Below are 22,852 nucleotides of genomic sequence, written 5' to 3'. Positions count from 1 at the left end.
ATTAGGGAATTGAGAATAACTGTGGGTTACAGTGTGAATAAGAATGGCAGAAACCTGGCTCCGTTCCTTAAGAAGATTCATGCGGGCTAAGAAACTGAGTGTTTTTTTTTTTTTTTTTTTCTTAGTCTAGTCCTTTTCAATAGTGGATATTTATGCACCTCTAATGGTCATTTGAAGCATTGAAGCATTTATGCTGTCTGATACTCTGGTAAGAAGGAACAACGACACCTTCCATCAAATTACTAATAAACTCACTTTGCAGCTTTTGTTCAGCTGGGTTATGTGCAGCAGCACTGTAAAGAGGAGCACATTAGACTTCTGCTTCTGGTATCTAAGTAGTGAAATGCGAGCAGGACCATAATGTCTTCCTAAATGGTTTATTTGTGCAGCTTTGAGCGGGAGAATTTTAGAAGGCTAAGGATATTGTTGGCAATTTATACAGAAAATTCTTTATGGGCAATTCTGACCAGAAGGATGCTTGCAAGCTCTCATTAGATAAACAATAGTAATTTTTTATGATTGACATCAGTCTGGGTCAAAGCTAAAGCCAGAACTTTCACTTGAGGCTCATCAGAGTTTTTCTTCAAGTTATTTTTTCTTCAGTACTGTCTTGCCTTGTTAGTGAGTAAATAAGGACTCTGGAGAAATTGCTTTTTTGTGTGTGTGTGTTGTACCTGCTGCATTAAGTCTAGCTCACTCTAGCAACACGCTTCAAAAAGAATGAGAGCCCAAGGAAAGAAGAATAAGGTAGTTTGCTTGGAGTGGCTGCTGACTGGTGCAATGTGCAGGCCCCAAGGAATAACATGCCTTATATAACCAATCAAACCTTGCTTGCAGGCCTGCGAATGAGCAATTCCTGCTCCTTTTTGTCAGAATTCGCTTTGGAATCGGTGGTCAATAAGTTAATGAAGCTGTGATGATGCTTGTCTTTTCACAGATGAGTAGACTGGGTTATTGCAAGTTGATGAAAATCTCTACAGATGGGTGCTAAACATCCTCACTGGTACCTGTGTGATAGTGTCCTTCACTTCCTCTACACCTCAAAACAGCCTGTATACAGTTTCCATCTCAGGGCTGTAGCTGATTTCGTAATTGATATATTTGACCATGGTTTTTGTACAATTGGAGGAAAAGACAACTTGGGGAAGAAATGGAGTACTACACCTTGTGAGCCAAAGTTGCTTGAAGAGAGAGATCTAACGGCTTCAAACTTGATTTTTTTTTCCACTTCTCAGTGTCAGCCTTTTTGGTTAGGGATAATTCAGCTCTGGTGAGGCCGCACCTGGAGTATTGGGTGCAGTTCTGGGCTCCCCAGTACAAGAAGGACATTGAGCTTCTAGAGAGGGTCCACAGTAGGGCCACAAAGATGATTAAGGGCCTGGAGCATCTATTGTATGAGGAAAGATTAAGGGAGCGGGGCCTGTTTAGTCTGGAGAAGAGAAGGCCGAGAGGGACCTGAGCAACATGTGCAAGTACCTGACTGGTGGTTGTAGGGAGGATGGGGCCAGGCTCTTCTCTGTGGTGGCCGGTGACAGGACAAGGGGTAACGGGTACAAGTTGAACCCCAGGCAGCTCCACCCCCATGTGAGGAAGAACTTCCTTGGTGTGAGGGTGCCAGAGCCCTGGCACAGGCTGCCCAGAGAGGCTGTGGAGGCTCCTGCTCTGGAGATCTCCAACCCGCCTGGATGGACCCTGTGCCCCTGCTCTGGGTGTCCCTGCTGGAGCAGGGCTTGGACTGGGGGATCCCTAGAGGTCCCTGCCAACCTCAGCCAGTCTGGGATTCTGTGAATTCCACTCGAACAATTACTTGTGATACTGATTAAAGTATTTCTATTATATATTTATGGAATCTGATCAGATCTGGTTCCAGTCACATTAATCAGTATGGTAAAATTGCCTGTCGCTATTACAGATAAGTAATATATAACTTAATGAGATTTGTAGATCATGCAGGCAATTGGGTCGTTACGATAAATTTTGTAATTTTTTTTTTCAAAGGAGGATTGACTATATAATTTCTATTACTGGTGACTGAACGAGAAGAGAGAAATGTTTTTCTCCTTTTCTCCCCATGCTCAATTGTTCTGTGTTTGGCTAGTGGCTGAACTTACAGTTCTATCTTGTCCTTTTAAAATATCAAATCATTAGGTATTTCACACTTTTCTGTATCAAGTAAATAATAGGATGAAGGATACTTATGTGTGTTTATAGAAACACAACAATTTCTAAATATGATAGCCAATCATACTTGATAGAAACTTGAGAACACAGATGTTCTGTTTACACAGACAAAATGCCAAATTATGCCTCTTTATGAAAGGAATGTTTGCTGATCCTTTGTGACAAGACTTAATCATTTTTTTCTAAGTGCTTTCCTTGCTGGATCTCCTGGGCACTTAGTAAGAGATGGAACCAACCCATTTGAACGACAAAACCATTGGACCTCAATCAGTAGTAAGAACTTTCCAAGGAGTGTTTTGCATAGCCCTCACTGCTCACCAGAGATGAATATTCCTGTCTTGTTCCCATAGCTTTCTCCTGTCTTTTGGAACTTAAATCTCATGTGTTACCTGGTTTATGCTTTTTGATCAGCTTCTGTGAATGCATTCGGAGGAATACAAGGTATAATTTAAGCATTTTTGCATGAGCTGTGAGCATCTTCCTAATCATAAGCTGCACAAACCCATCTTGCAGAGTAAGGAGAATTGAATTATTGCCAAGGTCTGTCATCTATTGCTTCATTATTTATTGTGTAGAATTGTTTCTATAGTGGATATATTGGGAAATATGAATTGATACATCGGAGCTGATGACACTAACCAATACTGCATCTGTTCCTGGTGTTGCTGAATATAATTTACTTTGTAGAGACATCATTTCATGCCATGTTAAAATGAGACACAATTTTGCTGAAGGTGAAAGAAGGGAACAGATGCTGTGAAACTTCTGTGTTTTTTAGTATATTTAATAGCAGGGTTTCACCAGTAGATGAAGGCAGTAGTGAGGAAAAAGCTGTCCAAGTTGAACTTGATAATGGGAAATAATAAAAATATTTTACTGTTTGGATAGTTTGAGTGTGTGCAGTCAGGGTTTGGCTGTAGGTGTAAACTTCCGTAATCTCAGGTAGTTTCAGAATACCTGTGTTATAAATTGATACTATTGAATTCAGACACAGCATTCGTAAGCCACCAGCCACGTCTTCATTAGCTGCTCTTGGACATAAGGAGAGCTGGGGAATTTGGGGATCTGTCTTGGAAATTAAGAGACTGATTGCTCATACATGCAATAAACAGTGCTAAAATTGAGAAAGTACCAGTCCCTAGTAACTGTATATTAAAGTCATCCTAATCTGGATTAAAAAAAATAGCATTATAATTATCTGAAACTATTTAGGACATAGCTTGGAGTCTCAGTTTCTCCATCTTTTTGTCTGAATGTTAAATTACCTTTGAACCCTATTCTTTGAATAGAAACTCTTCTCTTTGCTTAAATTTCTCCTGGGCACTAGAAGGCTGCTAATGAGCATCTCTTAGCTCTCATTTGTTAGTTTTTGAATGTAATCTCAGTAGCTTTGTTGTTGCTTGTTTTATTGGCTCTCATCTAAACAACGCGGTCGGTGTTGTTTTGTGGCGTGTCTACCTCTCATACTATGCGGCTTCAAATGAAAAAATCTGTTTTTCAGCTTCCTAACAGATAAAATTTCAGCTCCTTTATCAGTTCTTGGTGCAGCGTAGAGGGATTGAACAGAGGGAAGAAGTGCAGCAGCATCTCCAGAACATCTGTCACTGTGGGGACATTCCCCTCTGAAGCTACCCGAGGAGCTGCTTTTAACCTGGTGCAGCAGGTTAGACAGTTTTAACGTTGTGTTTGTAGCCAAGTGACTGATTTCTTTCTTCAAATTGTCCACGAGTTGAGGTGTCATTGCATGGTGACTCCTCCTGCTTTGAAAACAATTTTGAGGGCCAGAATCTTGGGTAATGCAGATCTACAGGGTCATTCTTGCCATGATTCACTGACACGGTCTGAGCGAAGACTGTGGTGGTCACAGAGACAGTGAGGACAATTCCAAGCATTTTAGCATTTTTCCATGGAATGGGCTGGACACCACTTTTTTTTTTTTTTTTTTTCTTCCCCATTCCTTGCAAATGGACCAAGGAATCTCCATATCTGCTGCCACCTCAATAGTTTCCTGGAAAGAAATACAATTTCTTTGCTAAGACTTGAAAGGGGGAGGCAATTCCACACATCCATAATTATTTTGAGTGCAGCTTATTTAGTCTATTTGCTGTGTGTTGTAAAAACTTCTTCGCTGGAAATTAGAGATACTGTGTGAAGAGGTGCTTTTGCTCCAGCAGCAACTAGTTCTTCTTGGATGTGAGGTCTATGCTGGCTTTTCCTTCTTTAATCTTTTGTGCGTGTGTGTTTGCACTGCAGTGGCTGTGCCTAGCCTCCGAATTATGCAGTGATCTCTGACAGGTCTCAGGTATTTTTAGACTTTGAATGACTTGTGTGCTCCGCAGACTTTAATGTAGCCTTTTTGTGCAGCTCTTGCTTTGTAAGTGACCATGACTGTAGACAGATGGCTTGGTTAAGCAGAAATTAGACATCAGAAATGACCCTCAGACTGAGGAGAGGGCAGTGGGAATGCTGATGGCTCCTGTGTGTGTTTTCATTTTAGTGAGCAATCCCTATAAGGAGTTTTTTACTCTTTTTTTTTTTTTTGGTGAGTTGAGTGGGGGAAAAAGCTTATACCCTTTCCAATTTTCTGTGTCAATGCAAAAATCATGGTTTGCATCATAATGCAAAGGATTATTAAAGCAGAGAGATTCTGATCTTCTCACGGCAAGTATTTGTGATAGAGAATTTAGTCTTAGCAGAACTTTTGCTAATGTCACAGTTCCCCTCTAGCTTTCAGATTCAATGTGCCAATTACAACAGGAGTATTGGGAATTGCAAAATGGAAAATAAGAATAAATTTCATTGGTGAGGGAGGAAGAAAGTCATTTTACTCATAGGTAAGGAAGACCCCAATTAAGTATTGGGTAGCCTCTGGGTCAAGCAAGTTACTGAGGAACCTGCAGAGTTTGTCCTATAACTGTCTAAAACTGATATTTGCAAACCACACCATTTTGTTTGCAAGAGCAGAGAAAAATCCAAGTGGTCAAATTGGGAAAATAATACTGACAGTTGGCGCGTGTGTGTTTAAAGAGCTATAATTAGCTATATAATAATTTTATATTATATAAATTATAGTTAAACAGCTATAGCTAAAATTTCCAGCCGATGCCCCCTGCAAAATGCCTCATGTGGCTGCTGATGGGTCCTGCCAAGGACCACGTGGGGACAGTTCTCGAGTCCTGCAGCCCGCCCAGAGCCTGTGCACTTTCACCGTGGGTTCTTGGACACGAACTCGGGCAGTTTTCTGAATGACCGTGACCCGTCCAGCAGAATCACTGTGAGCAATTATTGCATTTGTGACGTGCGTTTCGGTACAGCTGTAATGGTGTTAACTGGTACAAATCGGAATGATGCCGTGTTGAAAACTGTGGAGGAGGCACAAGTGAAACGGTCTAGAGAGATCCATTCATAGCCAGCAATAACTAAAAATTATTATTTTATAAGCTCTCATAAGCCCCATCTAAGGCTTAGGTTTCTAGATTTTGCTAATATGTCCTAGAAATACCTCTTTCCACAGAATGCCTCGATCTCTCTCTTATTTTTATTTTTATTTTTATTTTTATTTTTATTTTTATTTTTATTTTTATTTTTATTTTTATTTTTATTTATTTTTTGCCACTGTGGCCTTAACTTCAACCCGCAACTGAATTCTCACCTCTAATTTCATGGTGTATGGAGAGCCCATCCTTTCACAAGATTCTTCCTTACGGTTTCATCCTTCCCTTCCTGGTTCCTGATCTGACATGAAATTCTGAATTTACTTTTTCTTGGTATCATTATTTTATTCACTTTTCTTCTTCATTCATCACCCCTAATTAAGCTGTCATTTTCATCTGTACTCCCAAGGATAGGGGTTGTGTGGATTCCATAGTGTTTAAGTGAGACTAACAGAGTGGGAGTATTCGCTGTGAATATTTGTGATCTTGTGACAACTGTCTTTGTGAAACAGTGACAGTTTTCTCAAAAAATGGAGAGATTACGTGGCAAGGTTTTCCTTTCACAAGGTTCTTTACCATGATTTTTTGCTCATTCATCCTTTCTAGTCTCTCTCCTTTTTGTCGATTGTGCAAGACTGACTCTACTAGGATGTACCTTGTATGCTTTTTTTAATGTTATTTTGAAATTATTCATAATGGTGGTGTGTTTCGTTTGTTGCAATAAAAATACACAAAAACACCCTAATATTCATTCTTGTTTGCACTATGAAATGTGGTCTCTGAATGGAAGAGAGGTTGGTATTTGCAGAATGGGAGTTATCAGCTATTTTATGCAAGGAGTGGGAAGCAGAAATGTTTATAAAGTGCCTTTGAAACCAGTCAGTTTATTGTGCTCTTTTGTAATTTTTACACAGCGTTTTTATGTTGATTCTGCCTAAAAGTTCTAAGAGCAAGTTTCTGATTTGCTAAGTATGACATATATACAAAAAAAAAAAAAAATTGCTTGGAGTGCCTAAAGTCTAAAATATCCAAAACACACATGGGCTGAGAATAATAATCTCCAGGCTGGCATTTTCTTTCGACATTCCCTCCTTGATAGGACGCGTGCAGGGGAGCTTGGTGCAGGGTGGTCACGGAGTGCAAAAGGCGCCGAGTGTTGGTGTGTGGGTGAAGGGAACACAGTCAGAACGGAACAGGCGGCGGCCAAACGCAGCTCATGCGATAAGAAGGGGGATACAGTTGTCAAATAGGATCATAGAGGGTTTTCCAAGGAGCACAGCACCAAATTGCCTTTGAAACTTAGCAACAGCAAAGCTTTTACTGCGTTAGACTCCTCGGAAAATCCAAAGCCTGATCCCATGTTTAGGCCTTGAATAAATAATACCCAAAGTGAACAGTCTTTAGGTGCAGAATTATGAAAAGGTTGATTTTACTGCTCTCAAGTTTTCTTTTTTTTTCCTGTTGCAGCTGGTACCTATTCCTAATTTGGTGCTTATTATACTGACACAACATAATTTGTGATATTATCCAAAGTCCTTATTTATTTTCCCTTGCCAATTTTGGCATTTTTCAACTGCTTTATGAACTTTATCTAGAAGAAGAGCTGTGTGAAGAACAGGTGACATTTGGAATAGTGCCATAATCTGTGCAATGACCTTACCACCTTCCCTTAACAATATAAAAAGGCAGATTATTATTATATCACAGGCGTTTTTATAGAAGTCTTCAAAGTAGCTGTTGGATTTCCCTAGATGGTTTTGAATTATTTTCTTCCCATTCAAGGGTATTAAATAGTCACCTATGTGTTTGTCTAATTACTTTAAACCCTTTTTTTCTTCCATTGGAGAAAATACTTTTCCTATACACCACTTTGGGCTCTTGCTCCACAATCTGGTATCTGTATGTTGTATTTTGCTCTGCAGTTTGTATTTTGAGATGGATGTCACTCTTGCACATTTGAACATCCAGTATTTTAATAAAAACTAAGAGCTATTCCTGCCTTGCAGTGTTTATTGCTGAATGTGTCTGTAAGTTCATGCTTTCGTTAGTTCCCCCTTCAAAATAGCTTCTTAGGAGAAAAATATAAAGCCTCAAGATACAAATGCAAAGGGCCATTTCCTGTTTATCATGTTCATTCCATGCAGTCACCCAGTTGTGCTGTGCTTCCTAGCTTGGATCTTTGCAGTGGAATTCCTGCTCCTAAGCTGGGATTTTGCTCGTGCCTTCATTGGCTTTTGCAGTGGAGAGAGGAGCGCGAATCTTGGAGATGTTTTGATGTGGTCTTGCCTTGGTTGGAGTAGGTCAAGAGCTGGAGACCCGTGCTGTGGATTAGCTTGTTTTGAGCTTGTTTTGCTTCTGATTTTTGTCTTCTGATGCCCTGTTCTAGCCACTGCTCATTTACCGACCAGAAGCCATAAAGGGTTTTTTAGATGCTCTGTGATGCCCCATATAAGATTTCTAGAGAACTTTAGAACTGTTTTGGTGTCAAAAAAAAAAAAAAAAAAAAGATGGAGTAAGATATTCAGCAATACAAAATAACCACTTTTAATTATCTGGTGGAGAGAAACTGGCCACCTTTACAGCATGGGGGAGAGAACAGCTAGTAAATCTTACCCCATACAGTCCCAATAATGAATTTAACTGCTTTTAAGCAGAGGATTGACAAATCTGACCCTTTAGGTTCTCAAAAACATTTTTGGGCTGTCTTAAAAATGCAGGTTTTTGGCAAGGTGTTATTCCTGTTTGCTCTAAAAATGTTCTTGGGGAAAGATGACTTCAGAATGTGTTTTGGAGAACAGCTGCAACTTGGGTCTTGATTGTTGGTGATTAATGTGGACAAATGATGGAAAATTTTGCTCTCCAGAGGTAAAATAGCCATGCAGAGAAGCCAGAGTGGTTAGTGAAGCATAAAGGCACCGAAACTAGTATGGGGCTTCTTGGATTGGATTAAGTATTTATGTGACTGTGGAGCCAAGTGCTTTTTATAGTATCTTCATGTTGCACGGGAGCTCGCTATAAAAATAGTTGCTTTTGTGTGGTTTTGAGCAGCACTCAGTTTTTTCACTTAGTCTTGAAAGGAAAAAGAAAGAAGAGCACGTTAAGTTTTATCATGCATCCACCAAAGCACCCAGGGAAGAGCGCTGTGACTGCCATCAAACGCGTCCCTGATGTTTAGGAAGGTGATGGTGAGCGACCCGAACGCATGGCTTAATACCGAAATAGAATTGTTTTCAAGGAAATAGAGAGGAAATATGAGATACATAATCTACAGAAGCATGAGGAGAGAATGGCTTTGGTTTGCCTGGCACTGTTTGTGTTTAAAAATGCTTTTACTTCAGGAAATGATTTTATCATGCTTTTCTTCTTGCATTTCCCCTCTATGATTTTACCGTTAGACACCTATTATCATGAAAAGCTAGAAAACAAAACACTTTATTCCTTGATGAAGAAAGCACTCTGCAAAAACCCATGTAATTCATATTTTAGTGCACCTTTTCAAAACCCATTTATACATTTGAATACAGCAGTTTCATCTTTCAACAGGTGCAAAGAAAGTTGAAGTTTTTTTATTCTTCTATTATTTTTTTTTTCCTGAATCTGGCTCCACTATAATTAAAGCTGAAACACCTCTGTTGTGATAGTGATCCTCCCATCCACGTGGCAGTGTCTACATAAGACACTCCGCTAGTTTAGGGTCTTTGTTTTGTTTCCATGTTTCATTTTGTGCTGCTTAATAACTAGTTACAACATAAGCATGAGAGCAAAGTAAATCTGATGACAGATGAATCCCCTGCATTGCTTGTGTGCATCTGCTTTTGGTGTCTTGCAATTGCTTTAGTGATGTCTTCCCTTTGGGCTTGCACTTCCCAGCCCTTTAGCGCTCTCCTTATCCAGAGAGAATGAAGAGGGATGGAGAGGAAAACGCTTGTGCAGGGCTACGTGTGCAAGAGTGCTGCATCATGCATCTCCAAACCTAATTATCGTTATTTAATCAGGGATTAAATCAAATTCCGTGTCTGTTAGAGGAACAACCTTTCCCATCAGCTCGGGCTTCATTAAACTCCTCCGGCAGGGCGAGTTGCAGCTGGGGAATGTGCTTGGCTCTAAGCGTGGCCAATGACCTTATAGGAAAGGTTTAATTAACCTCCTGCATCGATGGGGTTGTGCCGACGGGGTGAACCTGCGGCGGAGCAGCCGGCCTTCCCTTCCTTGGGGACTTGCCTTTTACCCGGAAAACACCCAGAATTTTCCCACCAAAGCAGCACCGGCATTTAAATTCCGCAGAGCTTTAATTTGTCGGTAACTTAGAGTAAGCAAATAAAATTGAGCAGCTTCTAAGCATAAATCACACGTTAGGTGGCAATAATTCAGGAGTCGATAGCATAGGTAATATATATGTATAGAGCTGGGAGTATAGACTACATCATAGCATTTAAGGTCAGCATAATGCATCCCACTCGCATAGACTCATCCTAAGGTTATGAAGCCAGGAGATTTTGTGGCTCAAACCTACCAACAAGTTCCAAGTGATTTTGCTACCTCTATAAACTGAAAATTCCATAGAGCTTTTCCAGCTCCATGCTGTTGTAATTTAATAGGATCCTTATCGTATTGACAGTGACCCTTTCTGTCCCTGAAGCAGTGGGAGAGGTTTCAAAGCCAACAACAAGCAGCCCTGGAGATAAGGTTGAAAACTCCCTCAAAACAGGAGATCTCTTTTATCAAGCTATTTTCAGTATAAAGTAATTACTGCACGGAATTGATAAATTAGAAAAAGCATAGTTCTTGGAATATGGATATTTAGCCAAAAGATAAATTCTGCACAGGTTATTTCTGAAGGAAAAATGGAGAAAAGGGTGACTGGAGATGATAATGGGCTGGAAATGGCTGTTTGGAAATGGCTGAAATGGCTTTTTAAATTTAAAAGAAGGAGATGACAAATAAAGGGGAGATTATAATAAGAAATGAGCATTTATAGGAAGCAGAGAAGAAATAGTATAATAATAGTGTTTTCAATTACTTCATTTGCATCTTTAATACATTCCTTGCATTTTTTTCCAGGCTCTTAAACATTCTAGGAACCGAGTTCACAAACCAGCTGATGCTTAGCCAAAACAAGAAACGCTGTCTAAAAGGGAACCTTTAATAATCAGGCAGAGGGACCTGGCTGTAAGATTTTGTTTTGATTGCATAAATGTGCGTCTGTCTTCATTCGTTTTCAAATGGTTATTATATAGCACGATTCATGCTGTAAATCTCAGATGTGGCACTCTGCAACTCTGCATCTGAATGAATACTTACTGCTTATTTAAAAAAAAAAGTATAATCTTTTTTAAACATATATAGTTAATTTTAGGTAGCTGCGTTCATACAGAACAGCACTGGACCCCTGATATACTGCTGTTCATGTGTGTAGAAATAACTAAAACCCAACAGACATGATGGACTGCATGGCTTGCTGCACTTCTTGCTTCTGTCATAAGCAGTGCTAACCACCTTCTCTCAGGCATCCCAATAAAAATATTTTTACACGTGTTTCATTAGGAAGTGACCAAGGAAAGAGTGAGAAACAGTTCCTAACTATCGGTGACTGTCTATATTTACTGTTTACTTTGTAGTACTGGTTTCTTACAAAGTACTGTTTTTGAGCCCATAACTCAGTAACTCGCTGGCCTTTTGCTGCACAGTTAGAATTGTGAAGTAGTGTGCAGGCAACAGGCTCTTAATAAGGTGTTCATACACAGGTGGTATAATACCTAGCCTATTAAATTGGTTAAATATCTAGCCTATTAGCTCTGAGTAGAAGTTAGTTTGTCATTAACTTTTTTTTTTTTTTTTTTGTAAATGAGGTATGGTTGCATTTAGACACGACCCCCACATTATAACTTTACCTTGTAAGAGAAACAGGCTTTTCGAATTACTGCCTGTTCGTGGAACTTCTTTTATTTTGATTGTCTCTGGTTCTCGGGGACGCTGTTGTGGGATATGCGAGTAGTAAGTTTGGTTTAATTTAGATGAAACAAACTTAGGTTCTATTGGGAGCATTGGTTTGGAAAAGGTATGTGTATATATAGAAATGCTGAGAAGTTTTCTTAATTTTACTCTCTAGGAGGTAGCGGGACAATTGCTTTTAACATCTCATGTTCACCTTTATTCAATTCTACTGCTGTATTTTCATTTCATATCTCATTTGCATCACATCTAAGCTGCAGCTCAATGAGTGAACTTTTTGACACTTCCTTGTATTGTTTCAGTATGTTCTGAGGGGAAAAAAACATAAAACCAAAAATGGCTGTAAGAGCATTGTGGTGTGCAGTGTCTTTCAAGAAATCCTGCAGTTTGTGTGCGTATTACCTTTTTTCAAGGCTTCTGACATGCTGGTAAGTGCTGGTAACTGAGTGGGGTCCTTTAGGTTTGCAGCACGATGTTCCCTCACGGTGTTGACTTTTGAGTTTTCTGAAACAAATCAGTGTATTTGCAGAACAAGAAGTGAAGTTTGGTGGAATGGCAGGTGTATTTGCCATTAAAAGCACAAGAATCGCCAATACATGAGCATCCAAGCACGAGTCGTTTGATATCGAGATACCCGAGATCCAGTCCCTGATCACTGGGAACGTTTGAATACTAAATTACTATCATTTTATTTGGCTAAAGATACAGTTTCCCAGCGGAGCCGCGTGGCCCCGTCCAAGGGGGATCTGCAGTCTGGTTAAATACATGGTTTTCATTACTCTGAAATAGCTGAAACAGTGTTTTTGGAGCTCTATGTACACAATTATATGGGTGTCTGTAAATAAACACATGCGCATACGCAAATACGCTGCAGCATGTAACCTCCGTAACGTGCATTTTTAGCTAGTTGTTCTTTCTCTAGCTGTTGACAATGTTCGTTATTGCCTTTTTGTTAACGATTTGCAGCTGTTCATTAGTTTCCCCTCTGGTGATGCTGCTGTTTGCACAGGTGAGGAGCAAGCGCCTCGGTTGCATTCGCACGCTGGCTAACGCCAGGGCCCCGGAGCTGCTCCCTGGCAGCAATGCTGGGTTGCCCAGGGATGCCCAGGAGAGCCATGCGCATTCGGGCACCAGGGAATGCCCACAACACCTCCCTTGTTTTGCTCGATGGGGACAAATGAGGGGTAGAGTTATCCTGATTTATAAAAAGTTTCTTACTAACAAAATGAACACCCGCGTTATGAACACCTGGAGGACACAAGGTACAGCCCAGAGGTCAGGTAAAATATGTGGAGCTTATAGGAAATGTGATAATAGGTTGCAGTTATTTATGAAGGTGTAAGATCTCCCTGGTTAGGTAGCAGACTAAAGGGAGTGTAGTACATGCGATATATGCAGCTTTCCGAAACTGAATGCAAGGGTTCGTGCATGTATTTAATGGTAATGTTTATCCCTTGCTTTAGATTTGTTTTTTGTCTTTTATAGTTGTTAATGGCTTATATAGGTGCACTGTGGGGGGAAAAGGGGCGCAGGATTTCTTCATCTTAAAGGGTGTGATGTGCTTAGTTCTTTTTAAGATCTTTATTCTGGATCACTGAGACAGACATAGGTGGGATTAAAGAGATTACTAGTTAACCTAGAAATCCCTCACTGGAATCTCAAGTTCAGATGCTTTAAAAGGCAGAAATATTGGCACAGTGTCAAAAGGGAAGTGATTTTTTTTTAAACTTAATTAGGCATGGAATCACATACTACAGAAAAGCTCCCTTTCAAGTCCCAGAAAAACTGTTTTTCCGCTAATGTTTTTATGAAAGAGGTAAGTGATTATCATGACAAAGCAGAGACAGATTTAGGGATTCCTAATCCAGTCCTGCCTCAGAGGAAGGAGAACCATTTGTCTGTAGCTTTAAAACTTCCCCTTAATCTAATGAGAACTTCCTTGCATTGTAGTGACATTTTTAACAGTTAAACCTCACCAGCCTGGTGGGTGGCATTTCTTGTCTTTGGATACTGTTAAAACATATTTTTGGATTAGAATTGTGTTAGTAAGCAAGGGTTTGTCTTTTTTTCTGGGTTTATGATCAAATTGCTTAAAAATCTTTCCGTGCGCAAGTGAAGTCGTTCAAACGTAACAACACAGAGTAAAGGTGGAATAGACATGTAAAATCTGAACGGTGTAAAGGAAGTGTGCGAATGGGAATAGACTTCATTTTATGTTTTGTGAGTCTGTTTCATTAATGCAAACATACATACATATATATATATATGTATATATATACACACACACGCCCCCATGCACACGCCTACCCTCACGTGCCTGCCTGCTCTCAGTGCAGGTTACTGTGCTGCTTTCGTGTATCGTGTGTCAGTGTCCCTTAGTTCAAGCCAGGGATGTGGAAGGGGGCAGACACGGTGACTAGTTCATGTCGGTTCAATCTCTTGTGAGTTCTTCTAACTCAAACGGAGAAACAGACCCTGCAGGGGTGAACCAAGTGCTTTAAATCCTGCCCATGTGGCTTTGTAAGAGTATCGAGGCTGCATGATAGGTGAGTGCCTTTACGTCTTGGTAGAATTCAGCTGCATACAGCTACAAATTAAGGTGTTTGCTCTGCTTTTGTCTTTTAGTCTGCTTTCATTCCTGTATTATTTATGTTTTGGGTTCTCATACAGATATTGCTTTATTCTTTAAATGGATCCAATTTTGCTCGACTTCTTAGTATTTCCTAAGAATACTAAATATTTCAAAGGGCTATGGAGGCTAAAGCTTTGCCTCCTTCTCGTCCCTTTCCGTGATCCTGCGCCGTGGCCGAGCTCCTATTGCTTTGCTCCATGCCCGGGAAGGGTTAAGCTGGCGCCGTGTGCGCTCACCGGGCCGTCACCCCGCACCTCACGCCGCTCCCGGCCCTAAGCCGCTTACCGGAGCGGCGGGAAGGACACGGGGAGCTGCCCGGGCCCTCCAAGGAGGAGGCCGTGCCTCAGAAACAGGCCGCCGAGCTCCGCGGCCCGGTGCGTGGGGAGCCCGAGCGGCGGCGGCGGCGACGGGACGCGGCATTCCCGGCCACGGGTAACGCGGGGATGGCATCGGCTGCTCGGGGAGGCGGCGGAGATGCCGCCGCTCGCGGATTTCTTCCTCCTTTGTTCGCTGCCGCTTGGCGCTGCTGCTGGGAGAGCCCGGCACGTGCCGCGCCGCTTCTCAAACGGTGTTTTCCCCTTTTTGTCTAGAGCCGAGCGCGGCGCGGCGAGGATATGAGCGGGCGCACGGGTGGGCTCGGGGGCAGTGAGGAGCGCGGCCGCCCCCTGAGGCCCCGGCGAGCCGCGGCGCTCTAGAAATGCCCCTGCAGCAGATTTCCGTAGTGCCGGCGCGGGAGGCCGCCGGCAATGGCAGGACCTCCATGGGCAGGAGCAAGGAGAAGAGCAAGGAAGCCGAGGTAAGAGGCAGGTGGGTGCTGGAACAGCACAACGAGGCAAACACGAAAAACACCCCGTCTAAGCCCTGCGGATGTTGTGCATGTGCTCTTCATAGCAGATGTGCACTGCGAGCTCTGACATGAGGCTTTATTGCCATTTAAAAGGCAGCAGCGTTTTGTTTTTCATCCCTCAACCTACTGATAAGTGCACAATAATGCGGTTATGTCAGTAAGTATAGGATCTTGTTGCACTAGTTAATAAGAAACTGTAATTTCATGTTGTATTAATGTTTGCAGCAAAAAATCTAGGAAATATGTGTAAGTTTTTCATGCTATTTTTTACAAGTAAGTGGTTTTTGTTTTCTTTTTCTTTTCTTTTTTTTTTTTTTTAAGATGCATGCATTAAATATTGAATAAGATAAAGAAAGGCTACCCTTCCACCCCAAACGAATGGCTTGTTTCTAGATGGTACAGAAATATATGTTGGACATATATAGACATCTGCATTTTACAAATATGTTTCTTGGCTCTATCTTTTTGTTCACAGTTTCTAGGTGGGGGGAAAAAGGAGGAACTACTGGGAAAACAGACATCATCTTTCTTTTAAGCATTATCTGACAGATTGGACAATAAATTTCATCCCTGAGGGAAACAGTGTTTAAACTTTTATTTTGTAGTTCATCTGACCTAGTTTTCATGAAATATAAATTTAACAGCTGATTGATACTTAAAATAAGCTTGCATGATCGTAGCATTGGTAAACTGGGAGACTTTTTGTGATGCCTTTTTCCTCAGTATTCGGCTGTGACATGATTCTTCTGTGTTTCATGTGGATGCCTTTGTAAACTGTTTCCCTAGAAAGTTGCTTAGTGGTAACGTTATCATCAGAGTTCATCATGTCCACAGATTTGTGTACGGAAACACAAAGCTTCAGATTTTGTGTTTTTTTTTTTTTATTTCCAGTGGTTGGTTAATGTTAAAGTTCAGGTGGGAAGTGTTTTTTGTATTAAGTCTGAAGATATGAAAAGCAGAAATATAAGACGTTACCTAGCTTAAAATTCTCTATCATTTTGGTTTTGATTTGATCATTGGATTTAGCTGAAGAATATATGTAACATTCACACAGAGGTCAGGTAAATTTGGTACTTTATTTAGAGTGGTGGAGGGAAGTGTGGAGTTTTGTAGATGATAACAATCATTTCATATGCTTTTTATTTTTTTCTATTTTTTCTTTTTCCCCACTTCATTTCTGCAAGTCTCTCATATTTTGGAAAACAAAGATTTTTATTGAAAATTTTGGAGCTTCTGTAGGAGAACAGAGCAAACTGGCCTGGTCAGTTAGTTTACAAAAGTTCGTTTTGTCTTCTACAATTAATATTAAAAAAAAAGAACTTGTAATATGCTCACTAAAATGTGTTAGCAAAACTGTCCTCTTCTGGACAGAGCTGAACCATCCTGCTCGAATATGGGATCATCTCTTATGGCTCTGATTTCTTCAGAATGAAGCTCCCACGTGTAGCTGCTGGATGCTGTAGATGACGTGGTAAACACTAGGGTTATTTTCACATAATCTAATCAGCTCTTGTAAATTCTGGTGATGCTTGAGTTTCTCTTATGGATGTGTTTTGGGAATGGTGTAGCAGGCTTGTTGTTGTCCATAGAGAGCTTGCTCAGGCTTATACATGTGCTCCTCCATCCCCACACACCTTCGTTACGTGGTTCTCACAAGGGAAACTTTTTTGCTTGTACTCAGCATTTCTGTTTGGTGAGTTTATGTCTTCTCAGTTCTTCTGGGTTCCTGCTATTTACTGATCCTGTTTGTGCAAATACCTGCTTCCTCTCTTACCATTAGGAGGCAATTTGAGGTGTAAGATCTAAGTGAAGAAACCCAGTCCTCTGGTGGTTACATGGACCTCCTAGAGCGGTGGGAGCAACGAGCTCCTTAGGACTTGGAAATGAAGTGTCTGAGAGGTCTTCCAGTTGCTAGCTCTGTGTTGACCTCTATTATTGGAGGGAGTTTTAGATGATTTCCTTACAAGAACATTAAAATTTATGAATGAGTGTTCAGCTCCTGTCTGCTCATAGAGCTCGCAGCAATGACCAAGTGTTTCAGGGTTTGCAGTGAATTGGGAAGACTCGTTTGACTCAAGTACGAGAACTTCAGCTACGTGGCCCTTGTGATGCCACCAATCCTGTCACGCTGTTCAGGGGCTTTTAAGTGCGGGATTAATTAAGGGCCACGAGTGCGTAGGTATCTGACAAATGGGATAGCAGCAAGATACCCACGGCTAGAGGGAGCTTTCAGAGGCAGCCTTCCTAATCAGCATCCTTTGTGCAAGCAAAAATATTTATGCAAATTACGGCTGTAATTTTTAAGTGAATTTTCTAAATAGTAAAAGCTGTAATCAACATCAGATTTTTGTATCAAATTTAACTATAGAATTTCCTCGTGTCTGTTGTGTTGCCTAACAACCAAACCACATGGTTTATTTTCCATGATGAGGAACTGTTTAGATACTGAATAAGCTGTTACAGCAGCTCTGCTCCAATCCAAAGCAGCTATAATGTTCCACAGGTTGGATCCACTGATTTTAGGAAAGTTTAACCCTCATTTATACTACATGTTTGGGGCAAAAGATTTAACCAAACAAGTTGTCTGTCTTATTCTTTCACTAATGAAAGATTGCTGCCAAAAATGAATGCAAAAGTATAGACTGCCAGATGCAGTCACAATATGATGTAGATTTTGTTGTTGTTTCAGTAATTAATTTAACCGTCCTTAATATTAAAGAAGAATCATAAGTGCAGAGTTAATACATAATTGTGTTTCTATGATGAAGATAAACACTTGGGTCTATGTTTTCAGAAAAGTTTACCACAGCTCAAATTCAAAGGGAATTAAGTCAGTGACCTAAAAATCAAATCAGGTCATGGGGACACCAGATCTGATAAGATTTAGAAAATACAGACCTTGGGGCGTAGTTCCTTTGGACTGTGTGAATATATTTGTGTATATGCTGGGCTTCTGGTGGATTTTCTTTGATAACTTAGGATAAAGAAATATAAGTATATATTTCTTTTATAGTAAATGAAATACCTGTGTAATGATTTTATTTATTTATGGACCTTTTATGAGCTGATGTTCATCAAATAGCGTCTGGTTACATCATCTTGTGTACAAACATGAATTATTCTTTTAAGTTGAGTGCATAGAGAAGCTTACATACAGTAGAGAAAATTGGACAGGGTAATGGCATGAATTTTAGCCAACTTTGCTTAGTAGCACTAGCCTAGTGTTTGTAAAGATCATAGCTGCCCTGGAAAAATGAACTGGAATGTTGCATCCTAGAATGGTGGAATTATGTTGATAAAAGCCGAGGAAAATGGCACTTTACAGCAGAGAAAAGAGGCCTTGCTACCAAGCTGTGTTTTTTCCTGATGCTCTGGATACTGTACCTGTTTAGCTCAACTCTGATTGTTCAAAATGGGGTACTGGAAGGTGTAAATGTGGTTTTTAAAAGGGTTATGAATTAGCTCATATCAGTGAGAAGCAAAAATGCAATCTGCTTAATCATTTTGGAGTAGAAGATATTTAATAAAGAAATAAGACAGTGACAAGCTAATCAGCCCTTACACAGCTGCCTTGCAAGAATTTTCTTGAAAGGAAAAGGAAAAGAAAAAAAGACCCTGGAACTGCAATTTGACTTTTGGATGCATTTCTATGGGAATATCCCTTGCTTATTTTGGTAATTATTCTTGGCTTCCTTGGCCTCAAAGCCTGCCTTTTATGTTAAAGTTGTTACAGTATTTGATATCCCATTATTAATGTTAGCAAGCAGTGGGTAGCAGCGGAAGCACGGTGATGAGGCAATGGTGAATACTAGTTCCCTTCCCAGAATTTCAGAGATTCTCATAAAATGCAAAGAGGGATTTTCTTTCTCTCCATGACTGTGAAAAGCAAGTGCTGCCACACGAGTTTGTGGATCTGCCTAACGAAGTCTCTCTAATCCCCTCCCCAGCGTGGATCCCAATTTGATGTGAAGCAGAGCGATTTTCCGGAGCGTTTTCCCATTCTGCCAGCTCATGTGCCATGGGGCAGCGAGATCTGCAGCTCTGCTGAGCCCTAAATGTATATTTTGACATATACATCAACATGATGGGGGCATGGTATGGTCCTTGGCACTTGAACCTGATATTTTTATTTTAAAAACCCAAATAGACTTATTTCTGACGTTTACCTTAAAGGTCATAAATAGCTTAGGAGGTAGTGAGATATTTGTGAGGGAGAGGTAGTAGCTCCATACTCTCAATGGGAAGAAGTAGTAGCGGGAGATGAAATATTTTTGAAGACTAATATCTTGTGTGTGCGCCACATCAGTGGCTATAGGTATCTATTAAATGATTTTTATGGCAACTGTGGTGTGTATATACTGATAGTTGGTACTTGAAACCTGCCTGTAATTGGTAAAAACATAGTTTAAAAAAAAGTTTACATGTTTATTTACATTTGCTGTAAGGCCTTAAATTAAGCAAAGCAATTGATTTTTTTTTTCTTCCCATGGAGAAGCCCAATATTTTGTGCAGTTTAATTTGGTAACCGCTTTGAACCCTTCACCAGAAGGTGCAATCAGAGCAGTGGCTGCTGCAGGCGTTTCAAGGCATGGAGGAGGTCGGTGTGTTGATGTCAGCGCCCACAAAACAAACGATACCCCGGTAATTCTGGTGCGTGTTGCCTTGGGAAAATGCCCTTCTCTGGAAGAGAGGCTCTTTAGGAGGGACCTTGCAAGGCCTGCGTGGGAACTCGTGTGGTTTTGGTGCAGCGAGCAGTTTTTAGGAGCTGGCAATTCCATGGCAGGGGCAAATGGGGAAGTTTGCCCAACAAGGGTCAGGCTGGTTATAGTTTGGGTTCTTTGGTTCTGTTTCATTTTCCTGTGAGCAGAAGACGTTTCCTCTGTTATCAGTGAGGAAATAGGAGATTGCTTGCTGCAGGACAAGGCCAGTTCTTCCAGGGTGCTTTTCCCGACAGGATTACGCCAGTGCTGCTGACTGCATGGTGCACTCGTTGGATTTACTGTGAAAACAAGATGATAAAAGGATATTCCACCAACTCGAGTTCCTGTGTGCTGGCTGTGTGTCAAATACCAGCAATGGTTTTAAAAGCAGTCTTCTCGCTCATAAGGGATTTGAAGCTTAAGATTGCCTATCTCGGTAGCCACATCCCTCTTTACGTGTGTAGGCAGAGCTTAAAATGTGCCAGGATGTGTATTTGGGTGCTGCTGAGATCTGCCAGCAGGTCTCAAGAACAAAGCTTGCCCTCTATGATCCCATCCGTGCACCTCCTAGTTCCAGTAAATTGCAGTTTTGGACTTGTTCGTATGTTCTCCGTTCTCCTCCGGTTCTGAGTAACCAGAGTCAGAGGTTTTATAAAGGAAACACTGCCATATTATAGAGACTATCTGGTTCCTGCTAAGCTTTGTTCAAAAATCCAACCCACGTCCCAACAATCAAGCAACATCTTCCGTCATTTTTAATTAGTTATTGTTGGGTTTTTTTTCAGTGAACCTCTCCTTCATTTGAGCTTTACAGCCTGCTTAGGTCCTTCATTAGACCGAAGCAATGGCTGTAATTGAGACCATTTTCTGAGTTTGCTCTAGCGCCTAAATGCAGTAGTAGAACAGAGCTGGTGCGGTAGGGGGAAAGAATCTGGGAACTGAAAAACTGATTATTTGCTCTATGAACCATTCAGAATGATTTCCATTATAAACAGTATTCTGTGAACACCTCTCTGTAGCACAGAAGGGTGATGGCATGTTGCCATCTGGGGGATGGCATGTCGTGTGTGTGTGTATATTTATATATATCTCTAAGTTTATTGTTTTGGCATTTCCTTCCTTGAATAGGTTAGCTTATTTTCATTTAAAAGAGGGAAAATCTATACGTGTTCCCTGTGAGTATCCATAAGCCTGAATTTATATTTGCATGAAGGATCAGTAGCCAGGTCCAGAGCGCTCTTGCCTTTTGTTCTGTTTTGAAGCGTGCCACTGTAGTGTAAATTTCACTATACTTTGTGGATTCCTTCCCCTTGTAATTTATTTCTGGGAAAACTGTTATGTCTCTGCAGTTCTTTAATTCGTGCTATTTTGGCAGGTATATAATATGGGCTATGATTTTAGCAGGAAATAATTTGGAATCCATAAAGCGCTATAGAGATTTCCAAGTATTTCATACAGGCCCAATGGAAATTTGGGTGTTACAAAGCTTTGGCCTCGCAGAACTTCCTTCCTTTACACAGATATCTTATCAGACTTTAACTTTATTTAAAATAGAAATTGTATTCACTTACTGTTTCTGCATTTGTTGGATATGGCCAAGCATCTGGACCACTGATGTCCTTGTTCCTTTAACATTTCAGAATATTGCCAATGAAGAACTAAAATCATAAGCTAGAGCAGAGTGGAAGTATAAAGATAGAATTTAATTCAGAGCTGTTAAATATTACATGTATAACATATCTGCTAGTGTTTTATGGGCTCCAGGCTGCTATTTCTTATTCATGAAACTTCTAAGATCCTTTTGATTGGGCAAGTATTTGAGGATTTCCTTCAGCAATGTTTTTTATTTTACACAACCTGAAGAATGGTTGGCTAAAAGTATGCTAAGTAGCTGGGCTCAAAGCACTTAAAAAAAAGAAAATCAGAACTTTTTGGTATGTTTTCACACGTTGCTTTTTCATTTTTTTTCTCTGCAATCAGAAGTGGGAGACCATGTGGCTTTTGGAAGAAACTTTGCATTCTTGCATGGAAACACAACCTCAGGAAGGACTGCTGCTTTCCCTACTTCCAGAGATTTTGTGGCACCTGTCACCAGCCACCCTGGGTGGAAAATTTTGAGTTTATTTAAGATCTTAACATAGAATTCTCTATTCTTGTGAATTGCTGCAGTCCAGGTATTATAGGGGAAACATGAGAAAATCAGCTTTATCCCTGAAGCTGATGTAGGCTTTATCATCAAATAGCCAAGCTTGGATAAGTAGATAATGGCATAACTGGAAATAGTTTTTCTGGTGTCACTGTTGGCAGCTGCAGTGCCAGTCACGGTGCTGCTGCACACAAGGGACACACAAAGGTCTCCTAAAACCTTGAGGTATCGCTTTTCATCTGTAAAACCAAGTCACTTAGCAAAATACTTCTAACTCTCTGTGTCTGAATTAAAATAAGGGAAAATCCCAACTTCTGATTATTGGACTGTTGATTCTTACATTATACTTTGCCAAGCTGATTGCCAAAAGTGCAATATATATCCAGGAACCTCGTGCACAGGTTAAATTGGTCTGACTGTAGTTTAAAGCAACGCTTTATCTTCTGTGTGACATCTTTTTTGTTCTTTTTATCTTTTTTTCCCCCCTCAAGCAGCCCTGTGCTGAGATTTGATACATTTCAGTGCTGACTACCTGCAAATTTTATTTACCATTCATTAATCCTACCTGTTTCTTCCTGCTCCAAATCGGAGTCTAAGCTCTCAATCAGTCCTAGCTCCAAAAGAGCCTTTTCACCTTTTATGACACTGCTCCATTCACCATTTTTCTCTTTGAGGACGTGAGAGCTTGAGCTAGGAAGTGAGAGCATCATGGAACAAATGTATTTTTAAACTCAACAGTAAATGCTGTCCAATTTTATTAATTCTTTTGATTAAAAAAAAAGGAGTAATTTTGGAGAAACCAGAGTTGCGTGAAGAAAGAGCTATTTCAGGGTTAGAGGATGAGTGCAATTTTATGTACAGTGTATTAGGGAACTGCAACCACGTGTCCTCATAAAGGCAGTTGTGTTTGGGGCAATGTTAAGGCTCCCCAAACTATTCTAAAACATTGGTCTTCACCTT

The 22,852-nt window shown here is 40.6% G+C and overlaps 1 protein-coding gene across 2 annotated transcripts in view; it reads left to right on the top strand.

Annotated features, from left to right (window-relative positions):
* Positions 1-22,852, top strand: part of MARCHF1 (membrane associated ring-CH-type finger 1) — a 105,913-nt gene that overhangs the window by 1,689 nt on the left and 81,372 nt on the right. The window contains exon 1 of one of the 2 annotated variants that reach the window (XM_088528109.1): positions 14,931-14,995. The exons of the other annotated variant lie outside the window; for it this stretch is intronic. The gene's annotated coding sequence lies outside the window, so the exon portion shown is untranslated. Of the gene's footprint in view, positions 1-14,930; positions 14,996-22,852 lie in introns of those variants that run through there. 2 annotated transcript variants of the gene reach the window in all.

This window comes from Tinamus guttatus, unplaced genomic scaffold, assembly GCF_059628265.1.
Source record: "Tinamus guttatus ecotype Peru unplaced genomic scaffold, ASM5962826v1 Tinamus_guttatus_pri_ptg000301l, whole genome shotgun sequence".
NCBI lineage: Eukaryota > Metazoa > Chordata > Aves > Tinamiformes > Tinamidae > Tinamus > Tinamus guttatus.
Note: the sequence above shows the minus strand (reverse complement) of the source record. Positions and strands in the feature narration are given on the sequence as shown.